The following is a 25,353-nucleotide window of genomic DNA, read 5'->3' on the forward strand; positions in this document are numbered from 1 at the left end:
CCACACGAGTCCTTTTATTTTGTGGAGGGCCTTACCAATACATTTTGTTTAGGTTGTGCTTAATTTGCCTTATTGAAGTTGATTCTATTGTACGTCACTTATTGTACTATCATAAATTGCAAGCCATCATGAAAACCCATTTTATGGGGTAGCTGGCAGGGTAGAAATTTGGAAGTAAATAAATCTATTTCCTTGACCCAGAAAAGCACTTGGATCCTAGCCACCAGATGGCTCCCTGACAGAGCCAATTAAGTATGGAAAGGGGAGAAAGAAAAAAAACTTGAAACCAAGTTTTCTGGAAATAACAAGCTTTACACATTGTATCAGACATAAGCATTAGCTGTTCAGACGGGAACAATATGTTTTCTCATCAGTTGACAGAAAGGTGAAGAACTGTTTTTTAATTTTTGTTTTGCAATAAATGAATAAACAAACAAACATTGTGCCATATATGCATTCTAGGCAGTGAGAGGCAGGCCTGGCTGTATAGCATGGGCAAACAAAGCAGAAGAAGAAGCAGTTATAGCTCATGCCCACAAAGTTTCACATGGCTGCCTCCCGGCCAATATGCTCTCTCTTCTCTTGGGTTCTGCCTCTTCTTTCATGGGGTCGGGGCAACACAAGTACTAGAATGAGAGAACAGACAACTGGGAGTTGGGTTCCCAGAAGACAGGAAGCGATGGGAAGCAGCTGCAGGCTGTTGCTGCTGGAGCAGCAGTGGTGATGGCTGGGAGTGGGCTGTATGGAAATAGAGAGCAGTGTCAATCCTGACATGTAAAAAAAGCTAAAGGGTTTTGGGAAATGATACATAATGAAATAAAGAAGGTGTTGAAATGGGCTATTCCCAAATGACTTGAAGCTTTTCATATAGGGATAATAGGGATGAACTTTCTAAAGAAAATGACCAAACCAGTTATGTATGTGACAACAGCAGCTACAATTTTATATGCACAGAAATGGAAAGAAGAGAAGGTTCCAATGAAGGAGAAATAGCTTTTAAAAGTAATGAACTATGCAGAAATGGCAAAGCTGACAATAATATTAAGAGATCAAAATGATGAACTTTTTATAGAAGACTGGAGGCCTTTTTAGGACTCTTTGAAAAAGTACTACAATCAAATGAAATTGCAGGCAGGATTGGAGATATGAGCAGAGGAAGAAAAATGATAAAGTTATTTTATCAGGTGGATTTGTGTAATAGATAAGAGTTTGATAAATAACACAGTAGAAAAGGGTTTGGATAAAAACACCGTGGAGGCAGGGGTGGGAATTCAATAGAGTGGTACCTTGGCTTAAGAACAGCTTAGTTTATGAACAACTTGGATTAAGAATGCTGCAAACCCGTAAGTAGGTGTTTTGGTTTGTGAACTTTGCCTTGGAAGCAGAACATGTTCCGCTTCCTGTTGAGTGTAAATTGAGTCCCCCGCTACTATGGGAAAGCACGCCTTGGTTCTTAAACTTCTGGAACAGATTAAGTTCGTAAACCAAGGTACCACTGTACATGAAACAATGTAACTATTTAATTTGAAGTCAATTTACAAAAAATTAGACATTCCAATAAAAAGCATATTTAAAAAAGGAGTCAATCCTACTTATGACATTTCCTATATTTTTCAGTGGAGCTCAAGGTGACATACATGAGGTTCCCATGTGGCCTCCCCATCTAGACACCTGACCAGATGTAGACTCGCTCAGGTTCCACAAGATGGCTGCAACGTATTTTATTTATTGATGTATAAAATTTAACCTTTCACCTTTCAGCTCAAATGCACATTCTCAAAGAGTCACACAACATATCAAAATCACAACATACTAAAGCAACAAGAGACAACAAACAAACAAACAAACAAACAAAGAAAAGGTAGTAGGAATTATCAACAGAAGCAGATAAAATAAATAAGGGACCTGGGTGAATAAAAAAGGTATCTGCTTGGTGCCAAAAAGACAGAAGACTCTGGGGAGATGGTTCCACAGGTAGAGTGCCACCACCAAAGAGGACCTATCTTCTGGTCACAATGACCCAAATTCAGAAGATGGGGGCACACAGAGAGGGATCTCATAAAATGATCTAAGAATTCAGGCAGTTTCATGTAGGGAGTGCGGAGTCTTTGGACCAGCTCCTGTATCTGCAGGGCACCCTACCATAGAATCATAGAATTGTCGAGTTGGAAGGGGCCACAAGGGTCATCTAGTCCAACCCAATGGTGGAATCTTTTTGCCCATGAGATAAGGTGAGACAGAGGACTCAGGCAGCAGACTGAAGTTGTGACAGGTTCTCAAGAGTGACAGGTTTTGAGCTTCAGGGTTGTTGTTTCCCGAGTTAACTGCCCTGTGCAACTTTGTGCATAGCAACAACATCATAGGGAGCCAAAGCTGTGGAAGCTCCGTTCTAGGTGGTCCTCGTGTTTCTCTTTTCTGTCAGCATCCAAAACATTCAAACGAAGGACCCTGTTGCTTGAGAGCTTCCTAACCCCTTCTGTGCAATGCAGAGCCTGCTTAGCTTGGCTCAGAAGCAATCCAGCTGCTTCCTGTGTTGCTGCAGCTATTACTAAAGCAAGGGGTGGAGTTTAGGACTTGGGAGTTTTTAAGAAACAGAAGCAGCATGCCGTGTGCTAAGAAGACATTTTCCCCACCTGAGTAAGAGATTTGCCTTAAAACAAACTAAAGGGATGGAGAGATGCATGGAGATTATTGGTGTTTACCATAAGACAGGGCCGTAGCTAAGGGGGAGTTAGACTGGTTTTCTGCCCCAGGTGAAGCCTCCAGAGGGGTGCCACTGAATGCAGGTGGGGAAGGTGCCAAACTGGGTCTTTGACCAAGAAGAAATAAAGCCTAGTTTGAAAGTAGTTTGGGGAAAGAAGAAGATGGGATCAGTGGAAAAAGAACAAAGTAAAGCAGAGATGCCAGGAGCTGGAGAAGTGGTACATTAAAATGCAACATTCCTTCACTGTGTCTTTCTCTGAAGTTAAATGCAGGAGTGGAAGTAGATGGTATCTCAGTCAGAAATCAAATGCTCTTTAAAACAAGTCAGTTACACGTATGCAAGATTGAGCAAAATAGTCACCCCGCTAGAGACTCTCCCAAATAGTCTTTTAGTGTCTCCAGCAGGAACTTGTGCCACTGCATGCAATTCACTTGTGTTAGATCTAAAATAACTAAAATATCTAAACACACACATAATACTGTGGTATTATGGCAGTGAAGTGTAACTTTTGAATAAATGTGTTTTTAATATAAAATAAATATAAAATAAAATAGTTCTCCATTCCCTGTTTTGTTTTCTTTTGCTTTACTATGACAAATTCAAAGTAGCATCCGTAGAAGACTTGCACAGATAGAACAGGCTCTATCACCCCCATCTGCAGCAGAAAACACACAGATCATGAGTCATGGTGTCAAACTACCCCTTCTGGACAATCCTGAGCACCCAGTGATCAGATGTCAACTGAGTTCATTGAGCCACAAAACTCTGCAGTTTGCCGCCTATTTGAGACTCATGTTTGCTGGTTTCTTCATAAATCCAATGGCTGGCCTCAGAAATGGCTGCAAATTATCTGTACCCTCTGCTGTTGCTGGAACCTCTCTGACAATTCCTTTAGCCCAGAAGGAAATGGCCATTATTGCCCTGATGAAGAGGACAAAAGTCTCATGTGATTTTGTTAATAAGACATCATATTTCTTATCTTTTAAAAACACACACACACACACACACACACACACACATATATATATATGCTTTGATCTCATGGGAGCCACTGCCCCTATGACTAGGACAGCTACTGGAGCATCTATTAACAAAACCCTCGGCCACTCTTAATACCTCTTTAGGTACGATATTTTATATATAAACAGCCTTGCTGAATTTAGATGTCATGGGTTTCCCCCACTCATCTAAGGCAAACAACTCCCCCCCCCCCCCATGATGTGGGGAGTGCTTCCTTCTACTGCTCCTTTTCTGAAGGCAGAGAGAGACCCATGGCCAGCAGGGGGACAGAGGGACAATACACTCTCCTGGGCCTCCTCCAGAGTCACCTTGTAAGTACCGGACCTGGTCTGAAGGCTGGCGACGGGGAGAAGAGCGCTTCTCCCCGCTGTCGGCCCCACAACAGCCTGGGGGGGATTTTTTTTTCTTTATTTCCCCCCAAAAAAAACTTGGTGCGTCCTATGGGCCGGTGCGTCCTATGGGGCGAAAAATACGGTACATGCCTTTTTGATTCAGGGATTAACAGCTGCAGTATGCATTCAGATTAACAAGACTGCATGCCTCTTTCAACTGGCAAAAAAAAGAGTGGCTGCACGTCAGGTCTTGGGACAATGAGAAGGAACCCCGTCCAGGAGCCTATGGCAGTGGGTGCAAAAGTGGCCCCTTTTAGAAGCCAGAATAGTGGGACTGAAGAAGATGGGCGAGATGAGGAAATGTCCTACCCTTTTGTTGCTCCCTGAAGGAACTGAGCACCATCTTGGATAAACATTCCTTTCAGGCAGGAGACACCATCATGGGACATTAACAGAAATTAAAATTGCTCCTCAGACTTGTGTCTTCCTACAAGATCTGCCATATCCAATGCAGAACTTGGTATGAAGAGCATTGACATCAATAACAGGTGGAAGTGATCAGTACTCTGACCTGCCCATTCTGTCCCCTGGGGCAAACTCAGAGCTGTTATCACTACCACACATGGTCAGAAGTAGGTAAGTTGGAAATTCAAAAAAACATACTTAATATTTTTTAATATCGCATCTAAACAAATTCAAAGCTTTAATTTTTATTTAGAATACTTAAAAATATTCTTAGACCACTGTTAAGCATTTTTATTGGAATGCATTATTAAAACTATAAACAGAAATAGAAATATAACAAATAAGATATCATTTTATTATAATATTTTAAGACAACTAAAAAAGGTGTTTTGAAAATTTGAAAATATTTTCAGATATACAACCCATTAGCATACATTCCTAAAATGTCTTTTAATGGTTATCATACTAATTTTATAATGTGCCAAAAGTGTCACTTATGATGTTCACTTCGATTTCATTTCGCTCTGCAACTTTGTATCTTTTAGTGTGTGCGTTTTTAGAAACTAAATGGTCAGAGGACCATCCTGAAATTGTACAACTGATGGTTCCTAAAAATACAGTGGTGCCCCGCAAGACGAATGCCTCGCTAGACGAAAAACGCGCAAGACGAAAGGGTTTTTCGTTTCTTGAGTTGCTTTGCAAGACGATTTTCCCTATGGGCTTGCTTCGCAAGACGAAAACGTCTTGCGTGTTTGCTTCCTTTTTCTTAAAGCCATTAATACCCGGGGAATCCGCGCTCCGCAAGACGAAAAAATCGCAAGACGAAGCAACTCGCGGAACGAATTAATTTCGTCTTGCGAGGCACCACTGTACATTAAAGTCGGCTTGGCTATATATAATACATGCAAGTGTGGTTCCTAAAGACAGACACCTGAGAAAGTTTATTACAAGCAGAAACTGCTCAATTTGACTGTTTCCATTCATTACATTACCAATTAGGTTAACAAAACTATTTATTTTTAGAAATTCATTTTTAAATGGAAAAGTACAGCATTGGAAAATTTTCAACATCACCAGTTTTTCACACTGAATGGGTGGAGGGATGGAGAAGAGAAGAGGTTGATCAAATTCTGGCACTCAATTTGGAAAGCTCTGAAAGCTCCAGTGTCCAGCAGGTTTTGACTAGCTGCTTGCTGCCTCTGGGAATTTCTTGGTAAGTTTAGTCCCAGGTTCACACACCTTTAGAAACCTCTCCTCAAAATCTTTCACAGTAGAGACTTGCACAGGAATCACATGGAACACTGATTCCTGCTATCCCCTATGAAAAATGACTAAAGGCTGGAAATTCAGACCTGGAAAATAGTATCCAGATGAAAGAGTTTATATAAACACCGCCACCCCACCCCCACACCATTGCTAGGATCAAAGCTAAAACCCCTATGGCAGCTTTTAAGGAGAAAGTAAGAGACACAATGTCAAACTGCAAAAGATGAAAGCAGATGAAGACTCAGTCAAGCATCTACTCTTGGATCATGCGGATTGATCCTAAGGATGAGCCACCAGGTAGAAAAAAGCCTGGAGAAAGAAGTGAGACAGATAATGACACCATTAAACATATCCATTTTTGTACTTACAGTCTCCTCTCCTGCTAAACACTCTCCCCACAACGAGGGCTGGGCGATGTAAGGTTTACAACATCACAATATATCGCCAGGCAAACAATGTGATCTGGCGGTACATCACCATGTTCCAAAACCTGCTTCCTACCACAGCACTGCAAGGCGTCAGGGTGAAATTGCTGAGGTGGTTTCACCCCAGTGCCTCACTGCACCAGGGAGAAAGCAGCTTTGTGCTCCCCAAGTTGGGCAACCCATCCTTCTCCAGATTGCAGGAGAAGAATTGAGGCCGCTCAGCTGGGGAACACAAAGCCTCCCGCTCCTCAGCTGAGGGAGCCCACAATCCTTCTCCTGCTGGGGGCTCCATTAACTGCTTGGCTGAGGTGGGCGGTAACCTAGCGCCCTTCAGCAGAGCAGTTTCACAGAGTCCCCATCCTGCCACCAGCTGGTGCAAGCCAGTGGCGTGTAGGGGGCTCCATAAAACTGCCTGGGTGAGCAATGGCCGATGTATGCTTCTCAGCCAAGCAGTTTAAAGAAGTGAAGGGAGGAACAAGCTGTATTGGCCCCTCTCCGATGCAGCATGTTTCTCCCTCTGCGCCGGTTTGGGGGCAAAGTGGGATGGCAGCTTCACTCAGCAAGATATCGCTGGTGAAACTGCCGCTGCCCCTGAGTCCCTCTGCCTCCAGTGCCCGGCTGCAGCTTGTTTCTCCCTTGGCGCACTGGGCACTGGTGGCTAAGGAACTGAGGAGGAGGCTGTTTCACCTGTAATATACCACTGAGTGAAGCTGCCATTGCTGTCTGCCCCTCATACCGGTCCTGGGCGATGAATTGATACATTGCCCAGGCCTACCCCACCTGTGTTCCTTCTGATGTTCCTAGACTACAACTCCCATCATCCCTGACCATCGGCCACGCTGGCTGGGGCTGAGGAGAACTTGAGCCCACTAACATCTGGAGAGCCGGCAAGCCCCTGGCAGGACCCCACGGCCAGGCCAGCCCTCCAAGGCCCAAGGCAAGTGGACCCAGCTGCCCCACAACCTACATAGGCCTGACCACAGGTTCCCTAGCTCTCCTTATTTATGTGTATGTGTGTTTAAAATTATTAGTACTTTTTCATAATAAAAAATCAACAACAACCATCCCTCCCTGTTCTCCTCCTGGGTGTGCTTATGTGACAAACATATTTTCCACTTTTTAAAAGAAGAGACTAAGGGACTTGGAGCTCCTAAGCTGCAATTGTGCACCCTGAACTCTTGGAATAGGGTGGGATATAAATCTGAATTAATGTGTCAGTTTTTTAAAAAAGCTAAATTGAGATCAGCCAGGCCTATGCTTCAGTAACATGCACAGAAAATTAATTTATTTTTCACATGACAAATAATAATCCTAAAGGGTTCGAACACTTTGTTGTTGATACACACCATAAACAATAACTGGTCAAATGCTATGGACTAGTCTCCACCTCACATCTGATGCCTAATGAGAAAGCAGTTGAAGAATATCCTAAGGCTTCATGAATTTGCTATCTGAAACAAATTCTAGATTTTAAAATGTCATAGTAGTAGCTTAGCTCAGTCCCCCCCTCTGCACACAGCAGACCTCTGCAATGTAGCATGCAATAAATCATCTCTTGCTTCCAAACAACATTAATGGGCAGCTACAGTCAGCATTGTGACTCAGTGGAAATGGTACTCTCTTACTTCTAGGATATTTTTTTTACTCAGATCCAGTCGAATTACCAACCCATCCAAGTTTCCATTGTGACAAGCAATTTCAGTGCAGGCTGAGTAACATTTTTTAAAATCTTCATAATCTTCATAATATGGCACACATGGAAGACATAGATAGAAAACAGCTGCTGTCACAAAGGTCACACCATGAGTTGAGGGCAAGTTAACCTTTGTCCTGGCCTACTGAGCCCCCTATACAGTGGTTACATACGCTTCAGGTTACATATGCTTCAGGTTACAGACTCCGCTAACCCAGAAATAATACCTTCGAGTTAAGAACTTTGCTTCAGGATGAGAACAGAAATTGTGCTCCGGCGGCGCAACGGCAGCAAGAGGCCCCATTAGCTAAAGTGGTGCTTCAGGTTAAGAACAGTTTCAGGTTAAGAACAGACCTTCAGAACAAATTAAGTACTTAACCCGAGGTACCGCTGTATTTTAAAATGCTGCTGAAGAACGAACAATGTTACCTAAGATGGTTCTTGTTGCTGAGTCACCATTTCAATTCAATAAATATCATTTGAAAATGGAGTTTCATTTCCAAACATTAGTGCAAAAGCATCAAGCTTTTGAAAACCGAGACTGTTAATGAGTATAAACAGATTAAGAGTTTTCATATGTTCGATATGTCTTTTCTCTTGCTTCTCACTCACAGAACTGAGGGCTGCTCTGCACCAGCAGTTGATACCATGAATTTAAACCTTACTTCACTTGTGGCTTTGCTACAAGGCACAGCTTCCCATCAGAATCCCTCTCCTGGGTTAAGGGCTTGGGGTAAAGTAAAGGTAAAGGTACCCCTGCCCGTACGGGCCAGTCTTGACAGACTCTGGGGTTGTGCACCCATCTCACTTAAGAGGCCAGGGGCCAGCGCTGTCCGGAGACACTTCCGGGTCACGTGGCCAGCGTGACATCGCTGCTCTGGCCAGAGCCAGAGCCAGAGCCAGAGCCGCACACGGAAACGCCGTTTACCTTCCCGCTGGTAAGCGGTCCCTATTTATCTACTTGCACCCGGAGGTGCTTTCGAACTGCTAGGTTGGCAGGGGCTGGGACCGAGCAGCGGGAGCGCACCCCGCCGCAGGGATTCGAACCACCGACCTTTCAATCGGCAAGTCCTAGGCGCTGAGGCTTTAACCCACAGCGCCACCTGCGTCCCGAAGGGCTTGGGGTAAAGTAGTCTTTTATTTAAGCACTAGCCTGGTACAGGAGCGAAACTAGGCTTTATTTCACCTGGATCAAAGACCCAGTTTGGCACTCCCCATGTGCATTTGCACACACACGCATGCGCGCACACACACAGAGGCTAGGAGCCTCAATGGCGCCCTATGGAGGCTTCACCCGGGGCAAAAAATCTGGCTAGCGCCCCCCCCCCCATGGCTCTGGACTAGTATATATACAGAAACCAGGAAATTCATACACAGGCAAGTGAGAATGCTAAGGACAGATGGAGCACTCTGTCACTCCTGTGCAGCCAGCATAGAGAGTACGTAGGCTGCAACAGGAGTATAGCTGTCAACCGTCCCTTATTTGGCGGGAAACTCCCTTATCCCACTGCCGTTTCCCGCTGCTGTCCTGGATTGATGATGTCCCTTAAATTTCCCGGGTTTCAAAGGAAGCCGCTCCTCTCCCTCCCTCCCTGCTGACCAGGGAGGAGGGAGGCTCCAACTGTGTTGCTCACCCAATAAGGAGTCTAAGAATGACTGGGATGGTGGAGGTTGCATGCCTTGTGCCGATCAAATCGGCCGCGTTGCCTGGGGACTCGCCTTTGCTCAGCGCTTCCCAGCAGAGAGGTGACGGTGGTTTTCCTTGCTGCATCCCCTTTGCCGGGTTGCTGCGCTGTGGGAACCACCACTTCGTTTGGTTGCTGGCTGGGCTTTCTGCCTTTGGCTCGGAGGGGCTCAGAAGTTGAACATACCTGTGCTCGGAATCGGATGGATACGTCATCGACGGCCCACTCACCCTTGCTGGGGAAAAGGTATGTCAGGAGCAGGGGCACATGGTGGGGGGAAAGGAAAGGAGCTGGTTGAGTACAATGGCGGGCGCCAATCTCGGGGGGGAGGGCTTTTAGATTTGTTTTGGAGGCTCCTTCAATTGACTGTTATGGGGGAAAGGAAACGAGCTGGTTGACTAAAATCCCTTATTTTGGCTGCTGATCCCTTATTTCCGAGGCTGCTGGTCCCTTATTTTCAAATCTGTAAGTTAACAGCTATGAACAGGAGAGACACACTCAGCATGGAAATGTAGCTTTTGTCTCTCCTCTGCCATCCCCCAGCAGACCTGCAAAAAATGCTGCAGGATGGTAGCTTCCATGGGCTACTATGGGTGATTTAAAGAGATTTTGTCTCAGAGTAAAATAAGCTGTCTTAGTTAATGTGATAATCCATGGACTCTTTATCTCTCTAACTTCATGCAGCCCCCGCTTCCCCATTCAAAAGGCAGCATGACCACATTTTACCTGAATATCTACTACATCATCATCATCATCATCATCATCATTATTTCTTCTTCTTCTTCCAGCCAAGGTTCACAGAACAGGTTTCTTGCTGCCAACAGCTTAGATAGTGGCAAGGCTCCAAAGATTTACTTCAGGCCCACCTCAGGCCTGAGCATGTCCTGTGAGATTTTTTACTTGCTTTTCCTTGAAATAGCAAAGCCCCATACTATATTACATACTACAGGTGACTTCCCACTTACGCGGGGGTTATGTTCCCAGGTACGGTGTATATAACTGAAAATGTGTATAGCAGGGAACACCATCTAAAAAGCCCGTAAACACCCTCTAAACCCCTGGAAACTCATGAAAATCCCTTTTAAAAACCCAGCAGCCCTTCCAAACTGCCAAGAATGGTGGCAGTGGTGGCTCTATATCTTCATCATCACTGGAGGATGTGGAAATGACGACAAGAGGCATCCTGAAGTGCTTGGCAGTGGGTCAGATTCACTTGCTGCTGTTGCTGTTGCTGCTGCTGCTGCTGCTGGCGCCTTGCAGAGGAACATGGTGATAGGTAGCTGGTGCTTTGTCTCTTCAGCTGGTCAAACATCTCCTTGTATGGTCACACACTGCCTGCAATGGCACGCTTGATCTTCATGATGCGTTCCATGGAGGGGTCATACTGCACAATGATATAATTCACATGGTTGAGTGTGCCAAAGAGTTCAGAAAAGCTCTCCAGGGTCTAGGTGGATTGGTCATCCTGCTCACCATCCTCCCCTTCTTCCCCGCTTTCAGAGCTGGAACTCAATCTCAGCTCTTTCAGGCTCAAGGTCTGTTGTCCCTCAGTCAGTTCTTCCACTTCCTCTTGGATGAGGTCAACAAAGCCAATGTCATCAGCACCATCTTCACAATGTTCTCCACCTCAGTGGTAATGTCTGGAAATTCCTTGATACCATGAACACATTCCTTCCAGAGTTTGCCTCAGCATGTGTTCATGATTTCAGGCTTGATTGCATCCACTGCCTGCTTTGATATAGGTTTGATTGCAGTTTGCAATGTTGAAGGACTTCCAGAATGACGTGAGGTCAAGATCCAGATCAGCATCCACTGCATTGATCAGCAAGACAAAGGTGAGCCCGGCATTATGAGCCGTGAAGCAGCGAATCACCCCTTGATCCAAAGGCTGGATGAGTGAGGTTGTATTGGGGGGGGGGGGAGGCAACCGTGACATCATCGTGCGCAAATTGCAGTCCCTGCAGGTGACCAGGAACACTGTCTACCAGCAGTAGCACTTTGAATTCCAGCCCATTCTCCAGCAAGTAACGCCTCCAGGGTGAATAAAAATCAATTATTATTTTTTAAAAATCGGATTTTAAAAATTTTAACTGGATTTTTTATTTATTTAAATCGAATTTTAAAAATAAAACGCTTCTGGAGGAAAAATCTTTCTAAAGATAGTTTTCTATTTAAGTTACATTATAGTCCAAAGGCTATTCATCAGGAAATAAGGATTTGTTTTAAGTTTTTTCATGTGTGCTAAAACTCAGTCTAAGTTTTTTTTAAAAAAAGTTTAACCACATCAGTTAACAAACATGGATACATATGCTATAATGTAATTGTTTTAGTTAAATAAGTTGTTTAAATTGTTTTAAGGAAATGATTATGATTCTCCTTCGAATAAAGTGTAGCAGAAAAGTTGTCCAAATATAAACAGTTAACTTATTAAACCTCACAATAATTTCATAATTATCTGTCTATGTATTTCTAATAGTATAACCAAATCAGTAATTTGTGATTTAACTGTAAAAACTACTCTGAAAATTTATTATTCAAAAAATGAAACCTTCACGTTGTAAATATTAAGATTATACCAGCAAGAATGAGTCCTTCTGTAAAAAAATGTTTTAAATCAAGTCTTATTGACTAGTGATTTAAATTGTGATTTAAATCAAATCCATCCTGAATCCTCACTTCCAGAATGAAGCACTTGTGGAACCAGTCCAGAGAACTTGCAGCAGACAGGTTCTCTTGCTGGACTGCCAGAAGACAGGCAGCAAGTGATTGTTTATGCCTTTGAGGGCACAGAGGTTTTCAGACCTTTACAGTATACCTGGCTTGATCAAGTGTACAGCCGCATTGCCACAGAGCAGCACAGTCACCCAATCCTTCACAGCTTTAAATCCAGGGGCTGTCTTCCAGAACCTCCTCCACCTGAGGTGCTTCTACTGAGACACAAGTTGAGCTGAGGACTCAACGCACTGCCCTTGCCTTCTGCCAGCTCTGTGCTGGGGCACGCGTGCCATAGGTTTGCACCCACTGAACTAGGCTGTGCCTGTTTGGGGACTGAATACAAGTGAAGCACAAACACCAGCATGAACATAACTATCCCAAAACAGTCTTCTGCTCTCCACACCTTCTATAGTGTACAGGCTTGGGAAAACGATTTATAGGAAACTGATGGTAGGGGAGCCTGTAAGGTGCCAAGTTCCACCTCCAACCAGCAACTCTGCATCTAATGCTGGACTTTAAAAACAAAGCAATACACGGTGGGGGTGGACAGAATGCAACTTGCATGTGGTCCAATCCATCAAACATTTCACAGCCGGTTACAGTTTTATTCATTCCCTAAGAACTGAGAGCAATATACATGAGGCCAGGCAAAATCAGGTGCTGGTTCTAGTACAATTATATATCTGGCTCAGAAAAAAATGTTGGTAGCTTTTGTAGTGGGGTTACATTGAACTGAAACATTATAGCCCCCACACAGATGCCAACAATAAATTGAATCCATGGAGCTGCAGTAATGCTTTATAGGCTGGCCGTTATGCATCCAAGGTCTGCACAGTAGCATAACTGCTGCCTGTGTGGTTCAAGGTCTAGATGCTGCAAATGTCACCCCAAGGAATACCAATACAGGCAACACAGCAGCCCAGCTTATAGGAGCATTAACATTAAGGTTAGCTTTAAGCTAACCACTATCAAGGGTGATTTCTGCCCAGGGTTCGAAACTTCCATTGTTCCAGGTGCATTTTGTGACAAGGAATTTCATTAGCGTGAGCCAGAACATGAGCCTAAGACAGGGATCCCCAAACTAAGGCCCACAGGCCGGATAAGGCCCGAGGGACTCGTTTATCCGGCCCACAGCGATCCCCGCCGCCCGCTGCTGCCCGTACTTACTGGCGCTGCACTGCACGGCTGCCCATTTCAGGTCAGTTGCGCATGCACAAGTGTTATTTCCATTGCACATTCAGGTCGGAGGAGGCCTGTGCACATGCACACAAGCTATTTCCGGTGCTCCTCTGACCCGGAAGTATGCCAGAAATAGTGTGTGTGCATGCGTATGGGCATGCACTCCTCCGCCCTCCGGCCCGCTGCATGATTGGTGCTGGAGACACTGGCCTGAGGTGCGGTAAGTTTGCTGACCCCTGGCTTAAAATTTCAGATTAAAACTGCAGAGTGGAAGGAAAGGAAGACCTTTTTCTGTCTCTCCACTTCCAGATACCCTCTGAAGACTGGAGAAGAGACCCTCTTAAGAATATCAGGGGGTGGGGGGGGTGCGCAGGGGAAGGACTAGACAATGTAAAACATAAACACAATATGTTAGCTGCAGTTCATTCATTTTCAGCTTTGAATTATTGTTACAAAATAAGTGCGCCTAGACATCCTGCTGTTACGCCCATAACCTAGGTTTAAGGTGCCATTTAGCTCCTAGCTTTCATATCTCAGTTTCTAACACTGTTTCTGACAAAGATGATTCCAACCAATCAACCCCGTCCTTCCTTGTTATAAGATAGAAACTCTTAGTGGACTCTTAAGTCCACTAAACAAAAATCAGCTGAAAACACTGTAAGAAGTGAGTCCTTTGTATAGGACTGACTCCTGCTGTTTGGAAAACAGAACGACATGACACTAACACAAGATGCCAAGTCTATATTTTTGTTACACAACATACACCCTGAATTATCTTGATGGCCTCTTTTTAAGAATCATTGCAGCTTGTAAACAGGACTGAAATAAATGTACTAGAAGGGCAGTATACAATTCAAATCAATGTTAACTCTCCTCCAGCCAGAAGATAGCTAGCTTCTAAAATAGCAAGTCTCTTTTATGAAAATGACAATACATCGATCCAGTATTAGTTCTAAAAACAGTTCAGCCCAGATTTTCTATTTTGCCACCAAGTTTTTCAGTGCTGTAAAAGGAAGCTAAATATATTTTAATGCGCTCTGGTGTTTTGTATTCTAACACTCAAAATTGCAGAAGTTATATCTTTTGTATTTCAGTTTTCGTCTAAAGATAAAAGTTGCTAGTTCCCACTATTAGAAGAGATAAGAAAATTTGGGGAAGTTGCAGGGTTTAAAATAAACAAAAGTAAAACTAAAATTTTAGTGAAAAATATAGACAAACAATAAAGAACAATGAACAGACAAATACGGGATTAATAATAGGATAAAAAGGTTAAGTATTTGGGAATTTGGTTAACATCAAGAAACCCTAACATATTCCAAGAAAATTATATTCAGCCATGGAGAGAAATCAGGAAAAGTCTTGAAATATGGGGTTAGAATGAAGCTTTCACTGATGGGAAGGATGTCAGTCATAAAGATGAATGTGTTACCGATGATACTTCTCTTATTTCAAACAGCTCCAATAATCAGCAATGGAAGATGCTTCAAAGCATGGCAGAAATATATTTCTAGATTTGTCTGGCAAGGGAAGAAACCAAGAGTTAAATATAAAATTATGCTAGATCGGAAAGGAAGAGGTGGATTCTCATTACCAGATTTACGACCAGATTATGAGGCATCATTTCTTTGCTGGTTAAAGGAGTGATTAGACTTGGAAGTGTTAGACTTGGAAGGAAATTACAATAAGTTTGACAATATTTATGGTATGGTAAAATTAAAATGCATAAAGGTTTTATGCATCATGCAATCAGGAAAAAATATATACAGTATAGAATAAATATAAAAGCCTGTTGGAAAGAAAGAAAACTTTGTGGCTCTCTCCTATTGAAGCTATATCTTTGAAAAAATGAAAAATGAATGGGCAACATATACAGATTTGTTAATGGATGTAGACCGAGAAGTAAAATGAGAAAGTTTTGAATACGTTACAATATTAACAACTTAATGAGCTATTTGAATTAGATAAAATGAATAGATTTATGAATCAAACCTCACAATTTGAAAGAGAACTTATAGAGAATGTACAAGTTGTTATTGGAATGGGAAACAAAAGACAAACTCGTAAAATCAGCAATGATACACTGGGCAAGGAATATAGGTCATAACATTGAAATAGCAGCATGGGAAAAATTATGGAATACAGATTGGAAATTTACAGTGTGTTATACACTAAAAGAGAACTATAGGAAAATGATGTATAGATGGTATCTGACTCCTAGTAAATTGGCTAAGATGTATAAATCGGAATCAGATACATGCTGGAAATGTAAAGAAAAGGAGGGTACCTTTTACCATACATGGTGGTCATGGAAGGTAGCGAAAGCTTTCTGGGAAATGATTTATAATGAACTGAACAAAATGTTGAAGATATATTTAAAAAAAAAAAAAGAAGCTTTTCTTCTAGAGATAATAGGCTCAGAGAAACCCAAATATCAGAAAAAAACGTTCATGTATGCAGCGACTGCCCAGATGATTTATGTGCAGAAATGGAAAGAAGAAACAGTTCCGACTAAGGAGGACTGGCAGAAGATGGAGTATGCAGAAATGGCTAAATTTACGGGAAGAATAAAGAACCAGGAAGAAAAAAGCTTGAATAAAGAATGGGGGAAATTTGTGGATTATTTGAAAAATTATTGTAAACAACTTAAAATGTTAGCAGGGTTAACATAAAATGAGCAGTCAAGATATATGTGAAAGGGAGATCTTAAAAGAAAAATAAACAACTATAGAGTATGTTTGATTTTTAAAAAAATTGTATTATTGTTATAAAATTGAAAAATGATTTACTTTTTTTTAAAAAAAAAGTTTCTAGTTCTCATGGTTGCAGGAATAAAACAGATGCATGGAAACTGCATGATCAAAACTCAGAAACCCAACAAGATGACAGAATGTACTGTTTAACTCATGCTTTATATAGCTTAATTCATTATTGCTGAATGCCTGGGGTGATCAACATAACAGAGGCCTTTTGATGAACAAGCCCTGCTAGTTTTTTCGAAGTGGTGAAAGCTTTGATAACAATTTGGACACAGAGAGAGTGGGAGCCCACATATTCTTCTACCCAGTTAGCCACTCAGCTGAAGTGTAATGCACACACACTTTTGGGGAGAGCCTATTCAATTCCCCTCACACAGAAAAAACAAAAACAAAACAAAAAGGGAAAAACACCCTGTGCTTTCTGTGTCTTTTCTTTCAAAATTCGAGACTGCGGAAGCAAAGAAAGCACAAGTTACATTTTACTGCTGTGAGAGGTGGAGAATTGCAAAACCAGAGCAGGCACATACTTTGGTAATTAGGAGATCTCCAACCTAAGTTATGGCCTGCGTGAAATCACATTTATTTTAACAAAACAAAGATGTAAAACACAGAGCTGACTGAATATCCTCAGCTGAACTCCAGTTGGTATGACAGACATTTTTCAGTCTGTACAACTAAGCCAACCTACACCAGTTAAGGAACTGGTTGACTGCTATTTGCGTATTCCACATGCCTGAGTGAAGAACAGGGAAGGAGAGACACATTTTTGCCAAGCGTATAAACACAATGCATAAACATAAGAATGCCAGATCAAGGGTCTATCTCAGGGGTCAGCAAACTTTTTCAGCAGGGGGCCGGTCCAATGTCCCCCAGACCTTGTGGGGGGGCAGACTATATTGGGGGGAGGGAGAACAAATTCCTATGCCTCACAAATAACCCAGAGATGCATTTTAAATAAAAGCACACATTCTACTCATGTAAAAACACGCTGATTCCCAGAACATCTGTGGGCCGGATTTAGAAGGTGATTGGGCCAGACTATTCACCTACCCATGGTCCATCTAGTCCAATATTCTGGTTTCCCATAGTGGTAAGTCAAAAGCAGAACACAAAGCCATTAATACTGTTTGCACCACAGCAACTAATTACAGTACAACCATAAGCACCACGTGTAACCTAGTTGGTCAATATGGGTAAAGAGGAAATGGGAAGGGATTCTGTTGTTGTTTTTAAGTGCACAGAGGAACCCCACCACCTGTATTGGTCCTTCAACATACCCAGCCTAAAACAGAACAAACAAACAACATACACACCCCAAAAAATTTTTACATCTATGCATCTATACACTACTACTCATCACTGCAGCACAGATGTCTGTGGACAACCCTGCCTCCACACTTCAGAGATTAGCAGATGCTTGTGTTGGGGTTCAAAACCACCCAAATATGTTTGTCTCAAGCACACAATCACTTTTCAAAACACTTCCATTTGCAAGCCTTGACTCTCCTTTCATAAAAATCAGTTGAATCATAATGGACGGATTTCAGGTACAATTTAAGATAACTGCCTTAAAAACCCTTAACTCCACTCCCATCTTTTCTGCTTTCAGCATTGTTCATCATTTCCCTGTCTTTCCATCTACTCCAAACCCTGAATGCACTCACACAGGCAACATGGAAGAAGAATCTATGCACAGCAGGATCACAGCTGGGAAGATTTTAGAAAAAATAAAGTACAAAGTAAAAAATAAAGTACAAAGTGGTTTAGTTTAAAGCATCGTGGCAAATGGCTGACTTTAAAATGGGAGTTAAATTTTGTAATTCATGTATTTCTTAAATAAGAATGTGTATTAACTGGTTTCTATCAAAATACAATTAACATATACCCTGTTTGTGACAAAGTAGAACATTATACTACCTAGGAGATTAATCCAAAGCCTCTGGTCATATAGACCACTAAATAATTTTTATTAACAATTTTCTTGGTTTACAAAAGTACATGCCTTTTCTCTTTTTTTCAGCCTGTACAGTCTTTTCTACAGATCAGTTACATTTGTTGTGAGACATTAGTGTTGAATACAGTATAAGGCATGGGTAGGTAAACTAAGGCCCAGGGGCTGCATCCGGCACAATTACCTTCTAAATCCAGCCCGCCGACGGTCCAGGAATCAGTGTGTTTTTACATGAGTAGAATGTGTGCTTTTATTTAAAATGTATCTCTGGGTTATTTGTGGGGTATAGGTAAACGTTCAATTTTTTTTCTCTTCAAAATGTAGTCCGGCCCCCCACAAGGTCTGAGGGACAGTGGACTGGCCCCCTGCTGAAAACATTTGCTGTCCCCTGGTATAAGGCCAGGAAGAAGATGGGGGGGGGGGAAGGAGGGGTGGCAGTGTACTTTTTATTTTTTTACAGTGTACACGTGGGGTTTTGTGTCAGCATCATCTGGGTAGGTTCTCTTTCTATTTGCTTATTACATTTCCTTGGTAGTGAGAGGGATTGGGGGGGTCCAGGGTGTGGATGCTTGTCTATGATTGTCTGCAGTGAGGTTTGTTTGCATTTGTGAAGTGGGGGGGGGGGCTTGTTGGGTCAAATTGGCCAAATTGATTTGTATGCTTTCAGTGGATTCTTGTTGTAGTCTTGTTGGGCTGTGTATGAGATAAGGGGAAGCCATACTGGGGTGAGAGTGTCCTCTTCTATTTGTCCCCATGTCTGTTGGGTTAGCTTTTCTCATAAGGCTATTTCCCATTTGGTACCAGGACTCTCCAGTGTTTGGCTATGATGCTTTTTAACATCTTTATGCACCCCCTCGCCCAGCTTGTCCGGAGTTTGGGGCTGGGCTGCCATCAGTATGCCGATGACACCCAACTCTATCTGTTGATGGATGGCCATCCTGACTCGGCCCCAGACACACTGATCAGATGCTTGGAAGCTGTGGCTGGATGGTTACGTGGGAGCCGGTTGAAGTTAAATCCTTCGAAGACAGAGGTCCTTTGTCTGGGTTGGGACGATATGGGATTGGGGGGGGGGCAACTCCCATCTCTTGTGGGGGTGCAATTAGTGCCAGCACCGTCCGTTAACAGTTTGGGTGTAATCTTCGACACCTCCCTTTCCATGGAGGCGCAGATTGCAGCTATAACAAAGGCGGCATTTTTTCATCTCCGCCAGGCTAAGCAGTTGGCTCCTTACCTCTCTCGCCCTGACCTAGCCACTGTGATCCACGTGACGGTCACCTCCAGACTGGATTATTGTAACTCGCTCTACGTGGGGCTGCCCCTGAGACTGACCCAGAAACTCCAGCGGGTGCAGAATGCCGCAGCGAGACTCCTTATGGGGTCCTCGCTGTGAGATCACATTCATCCGGTGCTATACCAGCTGCACTGGCTCCCAGTGGAGTACAGGATCAGGTTTAAGGTGCTGGTTTTAACCTTTAAAGCCCTATACAGTGGTACCTCAGGTTAAGTACTTAATTCGTTCCGGAGGTCTGTACTTAACCTGAAACTGTTCTTAACCTGAAGCACCACTTTAGCTAATGGGGCCTCCTGCTGCCGCCGCGCCGCTGGAGCACGATTTCTGTTCTCATCCTGAAGCAAAGTTCTTAACCCGAGGTAATATTTCTGGGTTAGCGGAGTCTGTAACTTGAATCATAGAATCATAGAGTTGGAAGAGACCACAAGGGCCATCGAGTCCTTGAAGCGTATGTAACCTGAAGCATATGTAACCCGAGGTACCACTGTACTTAGTTTTTACCTCAGAAATCAAAAATTTTTCCATGTAGAAAAATAGGTTTTAATTCAGGTACATTTGATAGAGGGTCATGAATATTAAAAGGCATCAAATTTAACATTTTTATAATCAATTCAATTTCCATCTAAGCCAAGCTTTGAAGAAATTTCACTTTCTATATATTTCAATTTTATTTTATTACATTTATATTCCACTTCTCTGTCAAGGAACTCAGGATAGAGTACCGTATTTTTTGCTCCATAAGACACACTTTTTCCCTCCTAAAAAGTAAGGGGAAATGTGTGTGCGTCTTATGGCGTGAATGCAGGCGGGAGGCAGGCGGGAAAAGCCCCCAATAGCACTGAGGGGCTGTCCTTCTCCCACCTCGTAGAGAAGCCCGCAAGAGCCACGCTCCCTTTAAAGAGCGCACGGCTCTTGCTGGCTTTTGTGGAAGGTGGGGGAAGGGACAGAGGGCAGCCCCTCAGTCCCTTCCCCACCTCCCGGTAAAGCCCCCAAAAGCCACGCTCCCTTTCACGAGCTGCGTGGAGTGTGTGTGCGGCTCTTGGGGGCTTTTCCCCCGAGGAGGGAGAAGGGCAGCCCGTCAGTGACTAGGCTAAGGTTACTAGGTTAGGCTAAGATAAAATTAAGCTTACCTATGTACCCGCTTCGGGAATGCTTGTCACCTAGGTAAGTAAATTCAACTGTGTAGACAGCTAATAGCATCACTTGTATCTATTCCATGTATGTGCACATAGGAGCTACTTCACTTGATCATAAAGTATACAAATTACACAAGAATGTGTAATACATGCACTCAATAAATCATCATCATCATCATTATTTATTTAATTATTATTATTATTATTATTATTATTATTATTATTTATTAATATTAATTTCATTTGTTAGTCTCTTTATAGACCAAAGTCTCCAGCAAATTAACAAATAGGTATATTATACAGAGACACGTGTCAGAACAGTTCAAAACTCCTTATCAAATGTACATGTAGTTTGGGTTACCTAATTTCTTAAGTCACAGAAACAGGAGAAAAGTGGTGGCTTCACAATATGGGGAGAGAATCTAGTTGTTTGGGGTGGAGCGCAGTTACAATGGAGAATGGATAGGCAACTTGAGTTCAAGGTTCAACCCCCCCGCCAAAAAATATTCTAATCTGGCCACTAGCACGCCCACACACCCAAAGGTACCTCTTCTTTTCACTTTTCATGCATCTTGGCTCATGCTAGAGAAAGCATCTGAGTCGGAAGCACACAACTGTCTATAGCACCCTCCTTCTCTTCAGAACCTTCTCTTCATAACCTTTCATGTATCATGAACCTCAGCTACTGGCTCTACAGCACAAGCAAAGGGCTCTGTAATTCTGATTGCATATTACAAATAGCAACTGAGGGTCTGTCAAGCAGATTACTGTTATTTCTGCAAGATGACTCCCATGGTATCACGGCACGTGTCCTTGCACTCACCTCAAACAAGAGATCATATGTAAAGCACCAAATACACCAATAACAACAGATAAATAAATAAACAGAAATAATAATTAGGGCTGTCAAGCAGTTTAAGTGTTTAAGTTTACTGTCTTGCCCTTTCACAGATCAATTCATTACACTGAGATGTACATTGTTTATCCTGTTTACGCTCTACATCCAGATGGGAAGCTCAAAGTAGATTACACTCTAAAAATCTGCAAACATATAATTATAAACAAAACAAGGAAAATATATTTGCATATTACCATAACCTCAGTGCCGTGCCTTTTCTAAGATACTGAAGGTATTACTAGAAAGCAACACTATTGAGACAAGAAAAGTTCAAACATTCTCATTCCGTTATTTGGAGGAAACCTACAGAACTAAAACGAACAAATCAAAACAAATACACCCTTAATTTTCAGTCCCACCGATTAGCTACTTTGTTTAAGGCTAAAGAAATTGAAGATCCATGATTTGATCTCCTTTTTTAAAAAACAAAATCATTGGGGTGAGAGGCAAATTGAATTGGAATAGCAGGGCTTGATCCTCCTTCTATGTGTCATTTCTACAGGGGGCTTGCTATTTAAGGGACCAGTTGCACTGGCTGCCGTATGTTTCTGGGCCCGATGCAAAGTGCTAGTGTTGACCTATAAAGCCTTACACAGCTCAGGACCCCAATACCTTAAGGACTATCTCTCCCCCCATACAAACTGACCCAGACTCTGTTCTTGTCATCTGAGGCACTTTTCTATGTCCCCGGGAGGTTTGGAGGGTAGCAACACAAGAACGGGCCTTTTCTGTGGTGGCTCCCCATCTGTGGAATGCTCTTCCCAAAAAGACTTGCCTAGCACCATCATTGTATGTCTTAGGTGCTAGGCAAAAACATTCCTCTTTACCCATGCCTTTGGCCATTCAATAATCTATGGTCTGTTAAATGGGGGGGGGGGGGAGACACTGTTATTATGATTATTTTATGGTTATTTTATTATTATGTTTTTATTATTGTGTTCTGTAAAGTGTGTTACGAATGTTGTACACGGTCCTGGGATCTTTTGATAAAGGGTGGTATATAAATAATAAAATAAAATAAAATAAAATAAAATAAAATAAAATAAAATAAAATAAAATAAATTATTTAACTAGTAAAACTGTGTAGAAAGCATTAAAATCCCTCCTTTGCTCCAATCAGATCCCTCATTTGGTTGTTTAATTAATAATATTAAAAGAGACAAGCGATCCAATCAAAGCTCTTCAGCATCTTTTCAATTTTCACCGTAAACATTTATTTTAATCTATTCACTGACTGAAGTTTACAAAACTCAAAAACAAAAACAAGAAAAAACCTCTCAGAATTGTTTAGTTTGATAACAGTACAAAACAGAGTCGGCAAGGAAAGCCTGCATTTTTTTAGGGGGGGGGAATGAGTTCCCCACCTCAATTTCCAACTACAGCCAACTCATTGGAGTGACAATATTGATTAGACATGATTGCAAGCAGTCTCTTTTATACTCGATTTTTGGTATTTTGGTATTCCTGGAAAAAAGGTGGTATTGAATTTTTCTTCTTTTTTAAAAGTCCCATGACCATGTATGTCCACAATATGCCAACGCTTCCACTTATAAACAATGAAAACTACAGCACCAACATCAACATGTGCATTTATATAGGGGCTCATGACAATCAGACCAAAACATACGGAGCTATGTTGCTACAATACGCATTTGCTTTCAGGGGCTGGCTTTGGATTTTTCCAGTGGCGTAGCGTGGGTTGTCAGCACCCGGGGCAAGGCAAGTAATTTGCGCCCCCTAACCCATGGATTTTAGCAGGGGGCAGAGAGCTGCGAGCGCGCCCCCCACCCAGATATTGCGCCTGGTGCGGCCGGCCCCCCCTGCACCCACCACGCTACGCCACTGGATTTTTCAGAGTACAAATCTGAACACTATGAAAACTTAGAGCTGGTTTGGTCAGAGACCATGGCAAGGCACCAAAAAGGAATGTGCACATCATAGGCAATAACAGCTCTGAAATGCTGTCTTCAAATCTGCAGGAAGCTGGGACTTGAGTGCACAGCGTCAGAATTCTTTCCCTCATGCACCTCAGCTTCCCATTCCCGTTTGCTTGTGCCCTGGCTTAAGTGGAAGAGTAAACAACCGAGGTACACAAGGCAAAGAAAGAGGAGAAAGATTTTACAACATATCTAAGACATACTTCAAGGGACGCGGGTGGCATTGTGGGTTAAACCACAGAGCCTAGGACTTGCCGGTCAGGTCGGCAGTTTGAATCCCTGCGACGGGGTGAGCTCCCGTTGCTCAGTCCCTGCCAACCTAGCAGTTCGAAAGCACATCAAGCGCAAGTAGATAAATAGGTACTGCTCTGGTGGGAAGGTAAAAGGCGCGTCCGTGCGCTGCTCTGGTTCGCCAGAAGCGGCTTAATCACGCCGGCTCCCTCGGCCAATAAAGCGAGATGAGCGCCGCAACCCTAGAGTCGGTCACGACTGGACCTAATGGTCAGGGGTCCTTTTACCTTTAAGACATACTTCACCATTAATACTGACTAGATGATGTCTCCAACATTCCACTCAGTTCTGCTGTCAAAGCAAGTCACAATAATTATATTTCTTTCATTTTATTTATGAATTGCTTCCCATGAAACACCCCAAAGCAATTAACAATAAAAAAAAATGTAAATTCAGTTTCTAGTCCAATGTAGATAAAAACTGGCATAAACATCTCTATTTAAAAGGCTTGTTGGAAGATGAACATCTCCAACAGGCACTGAAAAGATAACGAGGACAATGCCTGTCAGGGTGTGTGTGTGTGTGTGTGTGTGTGTGTAAGTTCCAAAGGGGAGGTGGTGCCACATTAAAGGTCTGTTTCCTACATTGTACAGAACATAGCTTCTACTGAGATGGCATCCTGCTGGTAGCCCTCTCCAGCAGAACATTTGGGTGTATAAGGGGTGACATTTGTTGACAAGGCACATAAAGAAAGAAGTCTGGCAAATATAACAAGGAGGAGGAATGGGGTGGGGGTGAGGAAATGATGACTTCGGAAGTGTTTGCCTGCACCCAGAGCTAGTGAAGAGGGAACTTCCAAAGCCTCTGCTATTGTCTGTGTGAAGAAGAGTTTAGAGCAGGGGCCAGCAAACTTTTTCAGCAGGGTGCCTGTCCACTGTCCCTCAGACCTTTTTTTTTGGGGGGGGGGCAGACTATATTTTGGAAAACGAATTCCTATGCCCCACAAATAACCCAGAGATGCATTTTAAATAGAAGCGGCACACATTCTACTCATGTAAAAACACACTGATTCCCGCGATTGGGCCAGATCCGGCCCCCTGGCCTTAGTTTGCCAACCCATGGTTTAGAGAGCCCTTTGCTTTTGGGTCATAGGATAATCATTATGCAGAATCAATGCTGCTAGCCCTCTGAGCAGTTCAAACACGTGACTCGTTTTTTAAAAATAGCTGTTGGCTCTTAAGGCACAGCTGTGTAACACCAATACAGTCATACCTCGGGTTACAGATGCTTCAGGTTGCGCGTTTTTGGGTTACGGACGCGCTGAAACACGGAAGTACCAGAATGGAATGGGTCACTTCCGGGTTTCGGCGCTCGCACATACGCAGAACCACTAAATTGTGCTTTGCGCATGCGTAGAAGCACTGAATCGCAACCCATGTGTGCACAGACACAGCGCTGCGGGTTGCAGGTGCTGCAGGTTGCGAACGTGCCTCCCACATGGATCATGTTCGCATCCCGAGCGTCCACTGTAGATACATTCTATATCAGCCATTCCAAACCTGGTACCCTCAGATTTTTTGGACTTCAGCTTCCACCATTCCTGATCATTGGCCACATAGGCTGGGGCAGATGGGAGTAGGAGTCCAACTGCAACTGGAGGGGTTCC

General features: G+C 43.0%; 1 protein-coding gene and 1 long non-coding RNA gene across 5 annotated transcripts in view; both read right to left on the reverse strand.

The window, feature by feature from the left end:
- Window positions 1–25,353, reverse strand: part of MECP2 (methyl-CpG binding protein 2) — a gene marked incomplete at its 5' end in the record, with an annotated part of 93,719 nt that overhangs the window by 36,346 nt on the left and 32,020 nt on the right. The gene's annotated exons all lie outside the window — the stretch shown is intronic.
- LOC307206058 lies at window positions 7,112–24,036 on the reverse strand. Its single transcript, XR_013834248.1, has 3 exons — window positions 23,975–24,036; window positions 21,714–21,770; window positions 7,112–7,613 (listed from the first exon to the last, which is right to left on the reverse strand). It is a non-coding gene; the product is annotated as an uncharacterized lncRNA (long non-coding RNA).

The sequence above is a fragment of the Podarcis cretensis genome, assembly GCF_951804945.1.
Source record: "Podarcis cretensis genome assembly, chromosome: 17".
Lineage (NCBI taxonomy): Eukaryota > Metazoa > Chordata > Lepidosauria > Squamata > Lacertidae > Podarcis > Podarcis cretensis.